Here is a 19858-nt window from a genome sequence, read left to right on the forward strand (position 1 = left end):
AAAAACTGCCACTTCGGATCTTGCGTCGCAAATAAAACTGCCAGGTGCGCATTTGTAGGCTAGCTAGTGGTCGATCAGTAACTTGTAAACACTGAGCGAACAGAAATAAGTAACTGTTAATGCATCTCAATGATTCACAGATCATATACAAATATGTAGCTCCAAAAGCAAAGATTAGCCAGTTCGGATCTTGCGTCGCAACTAAAACTAACTAGTACGATTCCCATATATAAGATCAACATGTTAATCCATCTCAATGATTCACGGATCGTATACAAATATGTAGCTCCAAAAGCAAAGATCTAGAAAAAACATTTGTTCTTCCTACTAACATGGATGCTTCTCTTGGCCAACATTCAGTACAGACTGAAAGACAAATTTGTTTATGAAGTCTACAATTCCTCTTGCAAACGTAAGTGGTTTCACCAACAGCTGGAACCATGAGAATGAACCACACATGATGGAGGAACATCCACTGCAATATGATTTGGTCTTCTCTCTATCACACCGCGAGACTATTTTCAGAATACAAACTTTAACTTAGGGAAAATGATGCCCATTGTATAATCAGACCAAAGCAATGAAGCACCAACTATTGGCCAGTAAATAGTACAGTACTACTTTTTTGCAGTCCATGAAGTGACTATCCAATCTTTGTGTCTATTTTCAAATGGCACTGCATGCAGTGACTATACTATTCTCTTGTGAAGTTTAACCAAAATTGCGGACACTTTGTTTGTTTGCCAAATAGCAATGGGCAGACATCTTTGTCTGCACAAATATCAAACAGCTAGTAAACATATACCACACCATGATCGCAGTGATGGAAGAGGTGAAATTGATACAACCGAAATTGAGCATCCAATCATTGAATCCTGTCCTGCACCACCAATGTAGGTCCACCCTGCCAATAAATTCACATGCAAACCACTAGTATTACTATCTAATGACAGTACAAAAAGAGTAGCAAGATAGTAGCAAACCATGTACCTTCGTAATGAACAACTCATAGTGCCACCAATTGGATATAAAGGTTTGGGAAAAACATGCTCCTAATGTTGAACCTGTTGGACTTTTTGTGCAACTTCACTAAAATCGAGCATCCCTGTTTGCATAGATACTGAAAGTGTGATTACTATAAAAGTGGCACTAGTTGAAGCATAGACTCACAAATATAAGCATTCCAATTTCTTAATGGGAAAAGGTACCAAGACTGTTTCTAACCACCTGTTTGAAAAAATAAATAAAGCAACAGTGGCTGATGTCAGGAAGGCATACATAGTTTTTTTCTGAAAAACTGAGCCATTCCTGACCTTTCCTCTTCTTTTAAGAAAATTTTGTGCAGTTCTACTAAAATAAAATGCCATCACCGCCTTGAAAATTTAGTTACACTGTACAAAAGGAAATGACTTAACATTACATCATGATGTCGGGTATGTAGTAGATAGGCATTAGAGACAAACATACAGACCTCCTTCGATAACATAATGAACATTAATTTTAACAAAGGTGTGACTAGCTTTACCGGGATAATTTGAGTGAACTCTACACCCTCTGTTCCTTAATATAAGACGTTTTCGTGGTTCAATTCAAAGTACCCAAACGTCTAGTATTTAGAAAAACAGGTAGAAGTTTTCTTGAGCACATATCTGGGAAAGCTTGCCACACTTTATTTATGTCCATACGCTAATGCAACACCATTCGAATACTACAAATATACACTAATCCAGTGGCTAGTGCAACAATAGAGTATTTAGTTTATTACAGGGTACAATACAATGGTTTTACTAAATAGATTTCAATAAACTCTAGCACTGGAAGGTTTCTATAAGAATTAACAATACAAAATGTAAAGGTAACAAGTTTCAGCATTGGTATACTAGCTGTGCATGAGCATTAAACCAAATACAAAAAGTCTGAAGGTAACTAGCATTATTAACTAATGACAGTATAAAAAATTTGCAAGCCATGTACGTCCAAGGTAAATATCATTTCGAACTCGGGGGGACCTTAAAAATTTCTATCCCAATCTTGATAATCGATCAAACATAAAAACTTGATCGAACGAATCAAGAGAACAACCGGAGGAGGAAGTGTCCACTCTTGACCTTTCCTCTTCTCTTCATAATTGTTTGTGTAGTTTAACCAAAATAAAATGACATCAGCGCCTTGGCATTTTGGTGACACTGTACAGAAAAATTAACTTATCTCATGAAAGTGAGGTATGTAATCTATAAGCATTAACAGTGCAAAAATATGAAGGTAGTAACAAGTTTCATCGTTGGTATACTGGCTGTGCAACAACATTATAATGCCTTAACTGAAAAATCTTTAATACATCCACAATCAACAGCTAACCCTGAAATAATCCGGTGACATTAAATGGCATTGCTTAAGTTTATCGGTGGCATTAGACTGAGAGCGGCATTAGTTAAATGTGGCTTCACTTTAGCAGTAGCATTGCTTGACTTGACTGCTGGCGTTATACTAACAGCAAAAAAAGTGGCAATAAGAGCATGGGAGGCCCATTCGGACAGTGGGCGCACCAGTACGATGTACCTCCACGAACGCAGAGTGGTGAGGGAGGTATGGTTGCCCAGAGCAACAAATATCCAGGCAGCATATGTGGATTACGTCCCATTTTTGTTCTCTTTAGCCACCTTTTTCCTATGTGAGGACAACAAACCGATCGACCTGGTCATTCTCTATTGCGTTGTCATGCCTTTCTACCCTTCTTCAACCAAGAGACATGAGACTCGTTCCTTAGCTACTGATTTTCCCCTTTTCAACCTAGATGCGGGTTCGATGCCTACTCTCTTGGACAGTACAGTCTCCCTTCCTTTCCTCATTTAGCCCAGACATGCATTAGTCTGCATGAAGTAGGGTTTCCTTTAATAGTGCAAATTATGGTTTTCGTCTGCATGGCCAGCAGAGCAGAGGATAGCAAATTGGGAAGATGGTGGAGTGGAAAAAGATCCACATGCAACGACGTGCCCGATGGGACAATAGAACAAGGGTATGGTTCAAAAAGAGGTATCATACCTGAGGGTCGGCGGGAAGTGGCTTCGCTCGTGGTCGTCGTCCTCCGCACACACTACGGCAGCAATCCCGCGCGGGCGCTAGGTCTGAGAGGACGGCCTTGTTGTCAGTGCGTGACCTCGCTCGCCGACGACGAGTGCGTCAACGCTGCACGTCCTTTTCTTCCCCGGCGGATCTATGACCACCGATGAGGAGGGAGAGAGGGGTCGTCTTTTTAGATCTGGAGAGAGGGTGGTAGTGTGAGAAGCAAGTGGGTAGCCCTTGGCAAGAAAGCGTTGAAGCTCCAGCCTATATATCTTCTTTATACTACTAGTACTGGAGGTGGAGTAGTGGTAGAGTAGTTTATATTTTCTCTGCGTACAGTACCAGTTAGTCGTGCTTCAAAACTGAACAGCGCGCCATTAAAAAAATAAAGGCCGATAACTAATGCGGCACCTCGGGCCAACGCGGCCAGATCGCATTTTGCATGAGAAATTACACACCATGTCTCATTGACATGTGGTCCCGTTCCACATATCAGTGAGACGACGGCGAGTAGTAGGAGTATTTCCGAACCGACGTGTAGGCCGGGGCGCCCCTTCGTGAACCATGGCAAACTGGTAACCGTCCATCGACTCTTCGCCTTCCCCTCTCGATTTGGAACTGATGTCGCACGCTCTTCCTCTCCCTCCTCCATTTTCCTTCAGTCCTTCACCCTTTCTTCTGCCATTGTTCGATCGTCTTCTCCATGGAGGGAACAGGACGGAAACGACCCCGTTATTCTTGCCCCGATCTGAAAGATGACGTGGTGGAGGAACTCATTGATCGGTGCGACGTCATCACCTCGGCTAGCATGGCAGGTTCGTTCAAGCCCATTCTCGACTCAACTAATAACATCATTACAAGGAACCCAAGAGTCAAGGAGCGGTTTGATCTCCCCTATCTTCTTCGCCGTGACCCTGATGACTGGCGCCATCACGACGGAGGCTTCGCCCTGTGCAAGTTGATGCCGCTTGATAATGATACGTATGATGTTAAGATGACATCGCTTGAGGGCAAGGCTTGGGCAGGCGCAAATGGAGATTGGGTTCTTTACATTGGGTCCAACTGCGAGTGGGAACTTGTCAATGTGTACACTCGTGACCGGGTTCCACTTCCAAAAATCTCAGCAGACTGCCTAGAGGTTGAGCACACCGGTATTGTACGCACGTTCAAATACAATCATGGTGACTATCTTCTACGGAAGATAGCAATTTCTCGAGTCCCCAACCGCTCTTGGAATTACAACAACTATGAAGTTGTTTCTATCTTCGACAAGCTTGTTGCTGTCGTCAGTGGTTTGAGTGGATGGATATTGCTCAAAAATCAGTTTCTGTACACGGATGAGTACTGTGATGCAATTCAATACGAGGGCCTTGTGTTTGCTGCCACCACTCGTGGCACTATTTTTGCATGGCATCCTCGTTGTTTCGGTACGTTTGTCTTCCACCGTAATTTTAATTGTTTCATCCACATGCATGCGGGTTAGCAAGGCTGGTCATAGTGGGGAGTAACTTAGACTAGTAACATGCATATGTTACTATTTTATGTTACTACCTCTATAGTGCATAGTATCTTAGATTAGTATCATAGGTAGTCTCATTTATTGCCATGCATGACACATAGTAGCATCACATTTATTATGTTACGGTATCTACCTATATTACTATAACCATCTCTCTCTTCCTTAATTACCTGCCACATAAGCATGTTTGCGAGTCCCAAGTGCATGATACTACTTATGTTACCCCCACTATGGCCAGCCTTACTAATTAACCACCTTCTTCTGTTTCCAAGGTCCTGTGAACATTCCACCACCCATACTTGAAGATTTTTATCACCAAGGGGGAGATGATGATGGTGATGATCACGGGCATGAGGACGAGAAGCGCCCATATACTATTTGGCGCCTGGCAACTAATTCCGATGGATCACCTCTTCTCATGTGTATACAGCCCACTGATGATGTTAGTGCTAAGGAAGCAGGTGTAATCTCCCATGGTCACACTCTCCGGACCTATTCCAACACCCGTTGCATGGTATTCGGGATGGATACTAGTGTGCTAGCGACAACTCCTTCTCCCTGGTACAGAATTGATAGTCTTGGAGAAAACTCGCTCTTCCTTGGACAAAACTATCGAATGATGGTCAAAGGCGATCCAACTGCTGTTGACACAACGTTACTACCATTTATGAGAAGCAACTGTGTCTATACCTCGGACATTTGGGTGGTTCCCTACCATGGTACTGATATAGTAGGTCACTTCAGCCTGGATGATCAGTCCTGCGTTGGTCTCCAGATCGACAATGGATGGCCCGTCCCAGAGAATCACTTGGGGTTCAAAGCAAGCGTTTCCAACGATGAGGAATGGTTGAGTTGAAGTTCATTTCATTGCTTGTTATTGGTTGTGTGGTGAAAACTTTAGTATTTATAATGTATCCTCGTTGGCGATGTGGGTTGATGACCTGTTGTATGTAATAAAATGATATGCCTGTGATAAACTTACTAAATTTATGAATGGCTTTCGAGTTACTTCTGTGAGTGAGTGGTGCGACGAGGCAAAAAATATATTTTCCGAATACATAATTGTACGTGCATTGCAACAGGTTATCGGATGGGGCCAATCAACAATAGTAGTACACTATTTGTACTATCTTCAAATGCTTTGCGCATCGTGCGGGTGTTTTTACTGTAGCCATACTGTACTACGTAAACAGCACCTCAAATCCTCGATACTAGTAGTACTATATAGAACTACCTAGTAGGAGTAGTATGGTGGTGTCGGTGCCAAAATCGGCGGATCTCGGGTAGGGGGTCCCGAACTGTGCGTCTAGGCGGATGGTAACAGGAGACAAGGGACACGATGTTTTTACCCAGGTTCGGGCCCTCTCAATGGTGGTAAAACCCTACTCCTACTTGGTTAATATTGATGATATGGGTAGTACAAGAGTGGATCTACCACGAGATCATAGAGGCCAAACCCTAGAAGCTAGCCTATGGTATGATTGTTGTTCGTCCTATGGACTAAAACTCTCCGGATTATATAGACACCGGAGAGGGCTAGGGTTACACAGAGTCGGTTAGAATGGGAGGAGATCTTCATATCGTATCGCCAAGCTTGCCTTCCACGCTAAGGAAAGTCCCATCCGGACACGGGACGGAGTCTTCAATCTTGTATCTTCATAGTCAGGGAGTCTGGCCAAAGGTCATAGTCCGGCCATCCGGACACCCCCTAATCCAGGACTCCCTCAGTAGCCCCTGAACCAGGCTTCAATGACGACGAGTCCGGCGCGCAAGTTGTCTTCGGCATTGCAAGGAGGGTTCCTCCTCTGAATACTTCATAGAATATGTTGAACACCAGGATAATGTCCGGCTCTGCAAAACAAGTTCCACATGCCACCGTAGAGAGAGAATAATATTTGCACCAATCTAATCTGTTGACGTATTCCGCAGCGTGACATCACGCCACGGCCAGCATCTTATTCATTTTACTGTTCCACCTCAGCGCGTTTTAGCGAGGCGGTTTCCTTGGCACGTCTTGTCAAAGCAGAGATCGTGTCCCCTTATTCCGGGATTCTCATCCATACGGGCGTGGGTAACCCAACCGCGCCATTAACCGCGGCGCTTGGGAGATAAGCGAGTTTTATTAGGCCTGTGGGGGCTCGTAGTTTCGGCCGCCCATATAAGGGGATAAGAATCCGCCCTTTCCATTCACGCCTTCTTCCTCCTTTGCCTATTCGTCCCTGCGCGCTCGAGCTCCAACGCCCAAGCCCGCACTTCCCACCTCAACCATCTCCAAGCATGTCCGGAGCAGGAGGTAGATGGATGGCCTCCTCCGTCACGGAGGGGCAAATCAAAAAGCTGAGGAAGGTCGGATACTTGTCTGACGACATCGCGCACCGGCCTCCAGATGAGGGGCAACTCATCCCCACCCCTAGGCCCCATGAGAGGGTTGTATTTCTCCCCCATTTCCTCCGTGGACTGGGTTTTCCTCTTCACCCGTTCGTCCGGGGGTTCATGTTCTACTACGGCCTGGACTTCCACGATCTGGCCCCGAACTTCATCCTCAACATCTCGGTGTTTATCGTCGTGTGCGAGTCCTTCCTCTGTATCCAGCCTCACTTCGGCTTATGGCTGAAGACTTTTAATGTCAAGCCGAAGGTAGTGGGCGGGCGCCAAGCGGAGTGCGGAGGTGCCATGGTGGGAAAGATGGCCAACGTTACATGGCTCGAGGGTGCCTTCGTAGAAACCATCAAAGGGTGGCAATCGGGGTGGTTCTATATCACCGAGCCGCGTGACCCTGAATGGGCAGCGGCCCCTGAATTCCGATCTGGTATCCCCACACTGCTCACATCTTGGAAAGAGACGGGCCTGTCATGGGGTAATTTGGCGGAAGTGACCAGACATCAAACCTGCATCAAAGACCTGATCGGTAGGAAGGTTAAACTCGTCAAAGTAGTCCAGGTCATGCTCTTCCGCCGGATTATCCCGTGCCAACGATGGGCTTTCAGCTTGTGGGAGTTCGACCCGGCCCAGCACCAGACTCTGTCCCGGCTCTTCGACACAAAGCATGGGGACGCCTGGAAGGTGATATTCAAGAGCTCCGAGGTCTCCCCTCCCGTCACCGAGGATCGCGGATTCTGCGCCGAGCGCCAAGACAGCGCGGTGAGCTTAATTTTCCCTTTACGGGGTATTTGTTTTTCATAGATTTGATTCTATGCGGGATCTAAACCCCCACCTCTTTAGCAGGATCAGCAGAAGAAGGCTGGACAGATCGACTATCCGGCTCCCTTGCCCGAAGACCCAGTGGACGCTCGCTTAACGAAGTTGCTGGTTCCGGCACCTCATGTGGTGCCGGAGAAGAAGGCCAAGAAGAAGGCCACGGGGACTCGAAAGAGCTCCCGGCACCTGGTGGTGTCGGATTCTTCGCCTGACAACCCCGACGCACCCTCCGCCTCTGAAGATGAGGAGGAGGAAGAAGAAGAAGACGCCTCTCCCCCTCCAACGGGGGGAGGAAAGAAAAGAAAGGCCGCCCCAACTGGGGAGGCCGGAGGGTCCAAGAAGGGGAAGACCCTTCTGCCGGACTACGCCTCCGATGCTGAAGACGCCGGGGAGGAATGGCCATCCAGGGTCAAGCCCCTGGCAAAATCGTAAGCATCCGGATATTCGAATAACTTATGGTACTTCTCCGTTATTTGGCATTTTCTGACGCTGAATTTGGTCATGCAGTCTGCCCAAGGCTCAGCTCAACGATTCGAAGAGCGGTTCCTTGGATTCGTTGGATGTGAACAGTGCTTCGCTTCCGACGGTTTCCTCCCCTCTCCCCGCGGACGATGCCGAGGTGGAGTCCCAAAAGGGACTAAACCAGGAAGAGGTGGTCCTGGAGGCACCTCAAGGCGACCTCCCGGACTCCAGGCCAAAAGGGGGTAAGGCCCCCGAGGGATCTAAGTCCGGCCCCGGGCCGGACGCTGCTCCGGAACCATCAATGGTTCCAGAGTCTGACAGGCGGCGCCTTCATAAGAAGGGCAAGCCTACGATGCCGGCAACCTCCGTCCATCCGGAGGCGCCGGACGATTTGCTGGAGGCGCTTAACGATGCCTCCATCGATGAGGAACACCGCACTGTTATGAGTGCGGTGATTCAGAAGGTTCAGTCCGCCAAGAGCGGGCTGACAGAAGCCTGTACAAGTCTGTTAACAGGCTTTGAGGTATGTGTTCAAAAACATATAAAAATGTTACCGCATAGACAGTAGCCCCTGATGCTCAGTTCGGTGTTCGGAAAGAAAAGCCGAGCTGAGGATCAAAAAAGATATACGCAGGAGTCTAATAAAAATATGTCAACATGATAATGCAGGCTGCGCTGCTGACCTCTGCCGCACTGACTGCGGAGGTCAATGCCTTGAAGGAGAATCTCGAGCGGTCTGAGAACGAGCTCGGCCGTGCCAAGAAGCAGCTCGCGGACAAGGAGGGTATGTAATACTGCATATAAATGTATATAGAAATACTTGGTTGCAAATAATGACAGGACCAACTTAAATGTTGCAGGGGGCACAGCCGAGGTGGCGACCCTAAAGGAGGCGGTCTCCAAGGCCGAAAACAGTGCGGCCCTGGAGCGCACCAAGCGAGAGAAGTAGGAGGCGCGGGTGGCGTAGGTGCGGCAAGAGCTCCAGGCTCTTGTGGAAAAACACGAGAGTTTGGAGCGTGACTCGAAGACTCGAGAGTCCGAGCTCGCCCTGGCTCTTGAGAGTGCCAAAAACGCTAAGGCCGAAGCCCAGAAGGCCCTCCAGGAGATCGAGGCGATGAAGAAGATAGCGGCGGGTAAGGCATTATTTATGCAAAGCAAGAATATAAAAGTTAATTATCTGCTACTTACCCGAATCAGGAGCTCTCCAGGAGCGTTCGCCGATCTGCCCCGTAGCGTGTCTGATGCCACCGCATACTACCGAGCCAAAGAGGGGAGCTCGACGGAAAAAGTGTTCTAGTCTCGGTATGCTGAGGCCGAACATCCGGTCCCCCTGAGCGGTCAGCTGAAGCAGCTGGTCAAGCTCCACAAGGTGGCCGAACAGGCCATGAAGGGCCTCATAGCTCGGCTGTGGCTTGGAGAAGCCGTGCCTGGGAGCTACTTCGGTCTGGTGCGGCGGCTGGTGGACGTGTGTCCGTGGATTGATGTCGTCAAGCGCTCTGTTTGTATCGAAGGTGCCGTCGGGCCCTTGCCCGTGCTAAAGTGCACTGGGGCAAGCTGGATGCTGAGAAGCTTTTGACGGAACCGCCACCGCCAAGCAAGGAGTATCGCACGCCCGAGATGTATTATAAGGGCGTCCTGAAGGGTGCTCGCCGTATAGCGGACGAATGCTCCAAAGATGTAATTTTTGAGTAGACTCGCATCTGTTTATCCTGTACGCTGTAAACTCGCTGTCAAAACCGGTGGATCTCGGGTAGGGGGTCCCGAACTGTGCGTCTAGGCGGATGGTAACAGGAGACAAGGGACACGATGTTTTTACCCAGGTTCGGGCCCTCTTGATGGAGGTAAAACCCTACTCCTGCTTGATTAATATTGATGATATGGGTAGTTCAAGAGTGGATCTACCACGAGATCAGAGAGGCTAAACCCTAGAAGCTAGCCTATGGTATGATTGTTGTTCGTCCTATGGACTAAAACTCTTCGGTTTATATAGACACCGGAGAGGGCTAGGGTTACACAGAGTCGGTTACAATGGGAGGAGATCTTCATATCGTATCTCCAAGCTCGCCTTCCACGCCAAGGAAAGTCCCATCCGGTCACGGGACGGAGTCTTCAATCTTGTATCTTCATAGTCCGGGAGTCCTTCCAAAGGTCATAGTCCGGCCATCCGGACACCCCCTAATCCAGGACTCCCTCAGGTGGCATGGGCCAGAACAAGCATTCACGTCCAGGAGTACGGCACACGCCACCAGCACTACTTCCATCTGACATCATATTTCTTGGAGTCCGTGCTAGAGCAATCTCTTCAACCTCATCGTTTCTCTAACTCAGCCATTGCGCGGCGGGCGAGGTGGGGGTTTGCCGATAGTCGGTTTCCTTAACTGCGGTCCCACATGTAAGGCCAACTGCAACGAACGACCCCAAACGGACCTCCGTTTTATACGAACTCCAACGATAATTTTGACTAGAAAAGCAAGACCAAAGAAAACAAGAACCACAAGAATACATTTTACTACTCCTATAAGTTGGATTAGTGCCTTCTCAATGCATTCATTGTTGATCTGCAGAGGCTCGATCTTGCGTGCTTCTTTCTTCTTCGAGTGTAAAGAAGTAGACGTTGCTTCCTCGCATCTAGTCTCATGTCTAGCCTCTATTCTAGTACTCCCTCCGGTCTGTTTTTCTCTGCGTCTAAGCAGCAACACGCATACCAAGTAGGAGTATCAACAAGTGTACTAATCTCATCTATAGCCCCTGTGCTAGCTAAAAGTGATAGAACATCTACTAAATTGTGCTCTATCAATATATGGATGTAGTCTTCTTCCCAATACAGAAACTTGCATCCATTCTACTCCCTCCATTCCACAATACATGCCTTCTATTTTTCAAAATATATATGTATGTAGACATGTTTTAGTATATAGGCACATCCATTTTTGGACAAATGGAAGTCAATTTTGGAACCGAGAGCACAATAAAAAGTTAGCACAACTAGTCTAATCCGAGAGCACAACTGAAGATTTGGTCGGGTTCTTCTTCCGTTTGTCGACACGTGGGACATCCAACATCCAGGTCGTGTCATGAAAGAAAATAGAGTGGTAGTTGATAAGTTGAAGCCATGAGATGTGCATCTTGGGTTAAACTGTAAATAGAATCTTACTACTCTTGAGTAACTCCAAAAGAGGCCACCGAAGATCTTTCTTGGATTTGTTTTTCATCACCAGCACGTCGAGGTGAAAGATGTGCAGGTTCAGTGGGTCCACTTGCATTTTCACTGACATGTGGGACCGCATGTGAGCAAACAGATGATGGGCTCCGCGCATCCACTGGCTGGCTGAGAAGAGAGATAGAGGAGTGCTGAGCACGGACTGCAGGAAATTTGTTCTACGTATTGTACCTCGATATAGGCTCGATATAGTGGGGTGGCATGGGCCATAACTAGCATTCACGTCTAGCACTACGGCACACGCCACCCACACGAGTCCCATCTGACACCAATTTTCTTGGAGTCCGTGCTACAGCCATCTCTTCTCCCTCCTGTTTTCTCAGCCATCGCACGGTGGGCGGGGTGGGGGTTTGCCGATAGTCGGTTTGCTCAACTACGGTCCCACTTGTAAGTGAAAATGCAACACCGCACGCATTCCCGCTTGAGCGGCGTGCCAGACCAACCGTGTGGGGGTGCGATGCGAACACGGCAGGCTTTTCCTTTTGAACTCGTAACATATAAATTTTGGTTCTGCTCCATGGCGCGATCGATAGATAGAAAATAACGATTTTGCCTAGAGTAATGAGAAGTTTGGTTCTGGCGCCGTTCATGCATGGAGTACGTACGAAAATTATGAAGTTGATGCGAAAGGTAAGATAATTACTGTAGTATCATATACTACTACATGGATTTGACGGAAAGATAAAAATACATACGGGTCCATCAATGACATCCTCACGCCCTAGTGCGCTGGGTCACCAACCAACGTGTGAGGAGTAGCGGCGTTGGCCGCGAGCTCAATGTGCTTCTGAATAGTGCATCCAAGGTTGCCCTGCGGTCCAAGAAGGCCAGCGTCCTATCGTCCTCCTCTTGCATGCGCGTAGACGTGGGTGATTATGTCCATGGTGTCTTGCTGCATCAGGCGCTGCGCGGCGAGCGCGACCTCAAGGTGGACATTCTCCGCGTGATAGTGGGCAGTCGCAGGGCCACCAGTGCGTCGAAGAGGTTGTCACCATAGTGGCCGTTGAGGATGGCGAGCATCACAGAGCCTGGGCGCGTCAGCTGAAGGCTTACATCAAAGTCGTCCGCGAGCTTCTTGACGACGGTGAACTTGTCGAGGAAACCGACGAGGACCTCCTCAAACAAGGAGACGAAGTGGTCCTCCAAGCGGCCCCTCACCCTGCCGGCCTCAAGCAATACTACCTGGAGACGTTCCTTGTTGCCAGGCCGCAGGCCGGCGTCGTGGACCATCTGGCACAGCCGGCTGATGCTCGCGCTCATCGCCTCCATGGGTCTAGCTTAGCTTCTACTAGTCAACTGATCTTGCGATTCGAGTGATCACTCTTGCCCTTGGTTAGCATGCGTAGGTGCGTAGGATTTTGTACTACTCCTCGGCCCTTTACTGCACCTGCCTTTGGTTGTATGATAGGTGGGCCAGCCACCCCCTGGGCCCACGTGTCATTCACCCAAAGGCAGTTGTCATAAGTCAATGAAGCTGCGCCCCCTCCATGCTGATGCAGTATAGTCATCTCACCGGACCTCTAGTTGGGGCCAAACGAGAGAAGTTTGATGTTTACTGGTTTATTAGTCCCCTTTGCATTTTGTGCCAAGTTTTGACCTTTGATTTAACTAATAAAATGTTAATGCATGTAAACAAAAATGTTGTGTAAGTCACATTACGAAAACCAAATAATCCCAAAACACTTAGGCACGGTGCATTAACTCCCTCCTTGTTTCTTATTTCGTGACATATCAACCAATGAGAGATGTGGGCCGTGCATGCTTTCAATGACTTGAGACTACCAAACATGACATGCAGTGTTTAGTTCATTGCATCATTGCATGTAATCCTATTAAGACTCTAGTTAGCAAGAAAACATTAAGTTCTCTCGCCGATAGGAATAAAACACCATGTATTTATTTACAAAGGGAGTAGTACATTTTTTATGACATGCATTACTAGATATTGCTAGTCAAATACTAAAATCCAGATGGACGTGGTAGTACTCCTAAATCCAAATGGTGGTGCTACTAGTACTAGTAGTAGTACTACCAATGTAGTACTCCTAGGAGTACTAGCACTGTACTACCCGTTGGTCAAATTATTACGTGCTGCTCCTCATAGTGAAGTGACAAGACCCTGCGCCGGAGATGACACCTGAGTATAGGCGCCATGTTCGGCATACCATAGTCAGCCTCACCGTCTGCAGTCACTATCATCATGGCTGTAGAGATAGCCTCCTTACAACTATCCGTGTTCGACGTAATTTCCCGTGCGTAGACGCCCGTGCATTGCACGGAACACCAAGATTGGGGGTGGACTGTTCAGGCAGCGGCCATCGCGCCAGATTTTTTCATGGCCTTCTAGATGTGGTGGGGAGGAGATAAGGCTAATTGTGAGAGACAAGGAGTTGTCTGAAAATAGGGAACAAGTGCGGGCATCTTTTTGCAAAAATGGAGAAGCTTGGTTTGTATGTGTCAGATCTAGATCTGACGGCTACTGGTGAAAGATGGGAGGCACAACATCATCACCAACTCATGACCTGTTTGATTTGCAGGATTTTGAAAACACAGGAATAGGACACGGCAATATTACAAGTTTCAAACTGATATTACAAATGTTAGGAGTAATGCTGCACCTAGGAAGAGGGAATTACTAGGAAGTTCACGTAAGAACTTTCGTTACTTTAGGTGGATGCAGCGTTATCGTACAAACTAAAATCCACCGCCCTGACAAGTCACTAATGGGCAAATAAGTTTTCGAGTCTCCGGCCACTTGATGTTTCAAAAACAAATTCAGCTTCTACGGAGACTTTGTCATTTAGGCTTAGACGCTTGCGGTGATCAGCACGACATTCATTGTTGCGCCAGAGAACGCTAAACCTCGTTACCTTGAGCACACTTGCCTCCAAAACAAAGAACCTGGCCAATTTAATATCAGATGTGCTGCCTCGGTAGTCGATCAAATCAATTTCTGTAAGATGGAGATCAAGGCATTCGATGAGATTGTTATAGTGCAGCAAATTTTTCACTTTTGGGTCTTTTTTTATCTGCAAAAGAAGAGAACATATTAGAGCAGCTGGCTGCATAAGATTGTCGTGTCATCAAGAGGTACCAATATCATTCGCTCATACGATAGGGTTAGCTGGCTAGTGATATTTTTTCACTCTCTCTCTCTCTCTCTCTCCCTCTCTCTCTCTATGTTTTTGTTTCCTCTCATTTAACTAGGAGCACGTGAAGAGCTTGGGCATTTGTTGCCTTCCACTATGTGGCCGATGCCATATTTCACAAAAGTATGCCACATAATACGCATCGATGTCAAATCAAAAGATTTTGGCACCGCTCTCTCGATGTGAGAGAGTTGGCACCGCTGTGCACATAGACCCATATGAATAAACAAATCAATCAAACCAACTACACCAGCCTCTCACTCTCCCAAACAAGTGGTTTTTATTGCCTCAGTCCTCTCTCTCTCTCCCACGCAGTGTTTTTTCATTGCATGAGTTAATTTGGCACCGGAGCAAAGTAGGTGCTCCAGATTGGGGCACCAGGTGAGCAATGGAGGGGCATCGATGCCAAATGCATCACAAGTGAATTTGGCACATGTTTTGGCCTACATAGCCCACTTTTGTACTCCCTCTGTCCCAAAATTCTTGTCTTAAATTTTTCTAAATACGGATGTATCTAGTTACATTTTAGTGTTAGATACATCCATATCTAAACAAATGTAAGACAAGAATTTTGGGACGGAGGGAATACTACCTCGTATTCAGTATAAAATTTTCACCATAGATTTACCTAAGAAAATGCCAATGCATGTCACTAAAAATTACACCATTTGAAATTATGTTCAAATACGAATCCAACGATATAGTTCTTAGTGACATGCATTAACATTTTGTCAGTTAAATCTATGGTCAAATTTTGATACTACAAAATTGGAAGAGTAAACCAGGACGGAGTTAGTACTTTCCCTTGGGGTAACCATAGAGTTACTGGAGTAGTCTAAGTTACTTTCCACTATGACTAGCCTAGGCTACTATAGTTGTACAGCATAAAAATGATGCAGGTGATCACGTGAGAAAAAATACTAAAAACATTTCTTTCGGTGCAGTGCATAGATGTAGTTTTGAACACTACACTTGTCATCGTAATTTGGGAAAATTACAAAAAAAAGTGAGCTACATTGTGATTACCATTTACTAATAGGAAAGAAGTTTCACCTCGATGACTAGCTTCTCCGTGCATGGAAAGCATGTAAGGAATCCAACAACTTGATCCAGATTGGGGCCGATAGATTTTATTGCTAAGATCTTCATTGTGCGCATGGACTTGGTCAAGCCTGTGGGAATCATTTTCTGAAAGATAGTCGTAAATACATCAAGAAGAAATTTAAAAATGTGAATTTCAAGAAGATGGAGAAGAAGATGAGTGTTGTACCTGAACGATTACAGATCCAATAAAGAGATCAGAGAATTTGGCAGACGAGTACACCAACGCTGTCAATTTCGGCGCGTCAATGACCCTGATTTTTGTTGGACCTTCTAGATCTGATACAAGCAATCTCTCAAGGAAAGGCGCATTGTCAATGACCATAACGTGGAACAGCTAGAGTGATCTCTTCCCAATTGATGTCTTGTTGTGGGGCCAGCAAGACACATAAATCCATCGGAGATTCGTCGAGGCGATGTGGAGGCTAATGAACCCGTGGATCTGCTCAAGACGAAGGTACTCGAGCGTAGTACAGCTGCGGAGCAGGTGCTCCATAGCCTTCTTCGAGACGACAATGTCGAAGAGGTCGAGCTGCTTGAGTTGAGGGAGAAGAAGGGCGGGAGCGGCATTAATCTGGGGAAGATAGCAGGAGCTGAAGCTGGCATGGCACAGCGTTGGCGTGAGGCGGAGCACGGACGGCGGCAGAGAACCTCGAGCTGATCTAGGGCGGGGGATAAGAACCACTCGTCGAACTTGGGTTGGACCTTGCAGTTGGTACTGAACATGCGGATGTCAAGGCGTATGGCTGGCCCAGGGTGCGATGAAACGATCTTGGAGACTGCGGCCATGCGTTTGCAATCCCCGTTGTAGAGGCAGCTGTCGACGGTGAGGTTGAGGGGGGCGCAGCGCCAGAGGGGGCGCCACCGCCGGGAGAGCAGGGCGGTCCGCACGGCAGATTTGGTGGGGAGGAGGCCGAGCAGCATGTCATCGGGGAGGCTGCTGATGAAGTCCAGGCTCGCCGGATGAGGTTTTGTCTCGAGCGGCCTCCGCTTGTTGGCTGCCTCGCTGTCCATCTCAACCGGCGGCGACGCCAGTGTACACGTGTGCTGGTGTGTGTTGTGTGCTGGGTGTGCGCGAGTGCGTCCTTCTGTGCATGCCGCCGCGCAGTGGTGAATTGTGCGCGAGTGCGTCCTTCGCACACAAGAAGTTTGTCCTCAATGCGCCCTCAATTTACTAGCGCGCGGGGTGCTACCCCGAGTGGTTTCAACTTTGTTTCCTTCACCGTGTGTCAGATGGGCCTCTAGTTTACTTATTTTCACCCACTGCCACATGGTCCAGGACACCAAGATATAGAACACGAGCTGACAACGCGGTTGTGGATTGGTTGAACGGTCAACTAAACAATATACAGACCTATACGCTGACATAGTGAGCGTATAATCCGTCGGTATAGAGAGTTCGAGTGAGAGGGGAGGCCCGTGAGAGATAGCAGAGAGAGAGAAAGAGCTACTCCCTCCGTTCGATAATGTAGTTACAATGTTTTTTAAAGTCAAACTTTTGAAACTTTGACCAAGTTTATAAAGAAATTACTTATATCGGCAATACCAAAGATAAATGATAGTATGAAGTAAGTACATGTTGTGATGAATCTAATGATCGTTCCAGATGTAAATGTTTTTCTCCACATATACCTAGTCAAACTTTTATGAGGTTTGACTTTTCAAAACATCCATATGCTTATGGACGTGACAGAGTCCCTGACGAGAGAGAGAGAGAGAGAGAGAGAGAGAGAGAGAGAGAGAGAAAAGTGTGTGTGTGTGTGTGTGTGTGAAAGAGACATGGACAACACACGATAAAAGTGGAGAAAAAGCGTGCGTGTCTTATGCAAACATATCACACATGCATCTTCGACAACGGAGGCAAGGTGAGGAGATAGTGTGTGGTTGTTTGCAACCGAGAGAGGAAGACCCCTAGCACGTGGCCACGAGGGGTCTGACAAACAAGGGAGAGAGGTCGAGAGAGACTTACGGAGAAAATGCAGACATTGGGAGGAGAGAGTGTATGTTTGTCATAGAGAGATCCCCTGGAGATCGTGATGGGACTACATGGGTGGGAGATCGAGTGACAAGGTGTGTGCGCGATAGAAGATGCCCCGAGAGATATCGAGATAGACGTATGGATGGAAGGAGACAATACATGTGTTCCTGATGGCTAGTAAGATATAATCATAATTAGGAGGGGGGGAGTGCTTGCGCCTATGGCCCTGTTTGGATACTCTAACTTAGTTAGAGGTTAGAGTTAGATTCTAACCCTGAACTAACTCTAAGTAAAGAGGTGTTTGGATGGCAGGGTTAGATGGAGCGCGGATACGGCGAGGCACCTTCACGAGCGGTGCGAGAGGGAGGGAGGGAGAGGACGAGAAGCTTCGAGGAAGTGGGGAAGGATCTGCTGCGGGGAGAGCGAGAGAACAAAGTGGGTTAGTTTTTTTTGGATGGGTTAGATGCATCTAACCTAAACTAACCCTCCTATTTGGATCTTTTTGGGTTAGTTGACTCCAAACTAACCCAAACTAACTCTAACCCATGGATCCAAATAGAGCCTATGATGGAGTGAGGGATTATGGTACTTAGGGGGGTGCGTGTCACATGGAGAGAGAACAAGGGCGGAGAGTGTTGGATGGGTCTATATGTATAGCGCGAGCGAGACATGTGTATGTGTGAACCAGGGAGATATAAGGCCTGTTTGGCTTGCGTCGTGAGCATCTTTTGTGTGGCCTGGGGTTGTGGCTGGATTTCATGCACGCTTGTTTGGTTGCCACCGTGTGAAAAAGAAAGCCCTCCTGGGCTGGGTTCCCTCTTGCACTTTAATTAGCCTGGCTGAACTCCGGACACTGCAAGTAGCCTGGCCCAAGCGACCGATTTCGAACGCCTGGCCGTGCCTGGTCGTGCGGCCACGAGGCTAACAGCAACATGGATGGATATTAGCATTAAATAATGGATGCATGGATTGATTGATGGGACATTGATGCTTTGCCTGGCCCAGGCATGAACCAAACGCTTCAGCACCACACAAGTCTGGCCAGGCAGAAATATTTTACATCTCACGTCCACACCAGGCAGTACCGACCATCAAGGCATGAGGGTCAGGTCATGAACCAAACTGACCAATAAAGTTTGAGAGAGATTGAGGAGCACGAATAAGGCTGAGTGGTGCGTCAGATAGCTGAGAGGGGGAAAGAGATATTCCATCCGCTCGATAATGCAGTGCATGTAAATTTTTTAGAAGTCAAACTTTGGAAACTTTGATCAGGTTTACACAAATGTTATTTATATCTACAATACCAAAGATACATCATACAAAACTACATCTCATGGTGATCTAATGGTATATGTTTGACGTACTACATGTAATTCTTTTTCTCCACGTACATGGTCAAGCTTTGTGATGTTTGACTTTTCAATAAATCTATGTGCTATGGACGGAGGTGAGTGCCTCAGTCGAGACAGATCAAGTGCGTGTGAAGGAGAATGAGTAAGTGTGCAAAAAGAGTATGTGTGTGAAAGATAAAGTGACAACAAACGATAAATTAGAGAGAGTGTGTGTGTTTTCGTTTCTTATGCGAACATATCACGCATGCATCTCCGAGATGGAAAAGCGAGGCGAGGAGATACACGAAGATAGCTAGTGTGTGATTGTTTGCAACAGAGAGAGACACCCCTGTAGCACATGTCCAATAGAGGTCTTGCCAACAAGGAAAAAAGGTCGAGAGGGACACATGGATGGCATGGACGCATGGGGAGGGAGAGAGGGTGTGTTTGTGATAGAGAGATCCCCTCGAGATCATGAGGGGACTATATGGGTGGGAGATCGAGGGAGTGCGTGCGCGATAGAAAGATGCCCCGAGAGAAATCGAGATAGACCATGCACATGTTTGGGCCTACAATTGAGTGAGAGACCATCATACTTGGCTAGCTGGGCATGAGATTGTGTGTGTGTGTGCGTGTGAGATGGAGAGAGAACGATGGATAGAGATAGAGTTTTAGATGAACCTACCGAGTGCGAGTGAGATATGCATGTGTATGTGTGACCCAGGTGGATGGAGAGTTTGAGAGAGGGGGGAAGAGATCTGAGACGACATAGTGGTGCATGAGAGAGTTACGGGCAAAGAGACAAGGAATTTGTGTGTGTACGATGCGTGCACCCAA

The sequence above is a fragment of the Triticum dicoccoides genome, chromosome 2B (assembly GCF_002162155.2).
Source record: "Triticum dicoccoides isolate Atlit2015 ecotype Zavitan chromosome 2B, WEW_v2.0, whole genome shotgun sequence".
Taxonomy (NCBI): Eukaryota; Viridiplantae; Streptophyta; class Magnoliopsida; order Poales; family Poaceae; genus Triticum; species Triticum dicoccoides.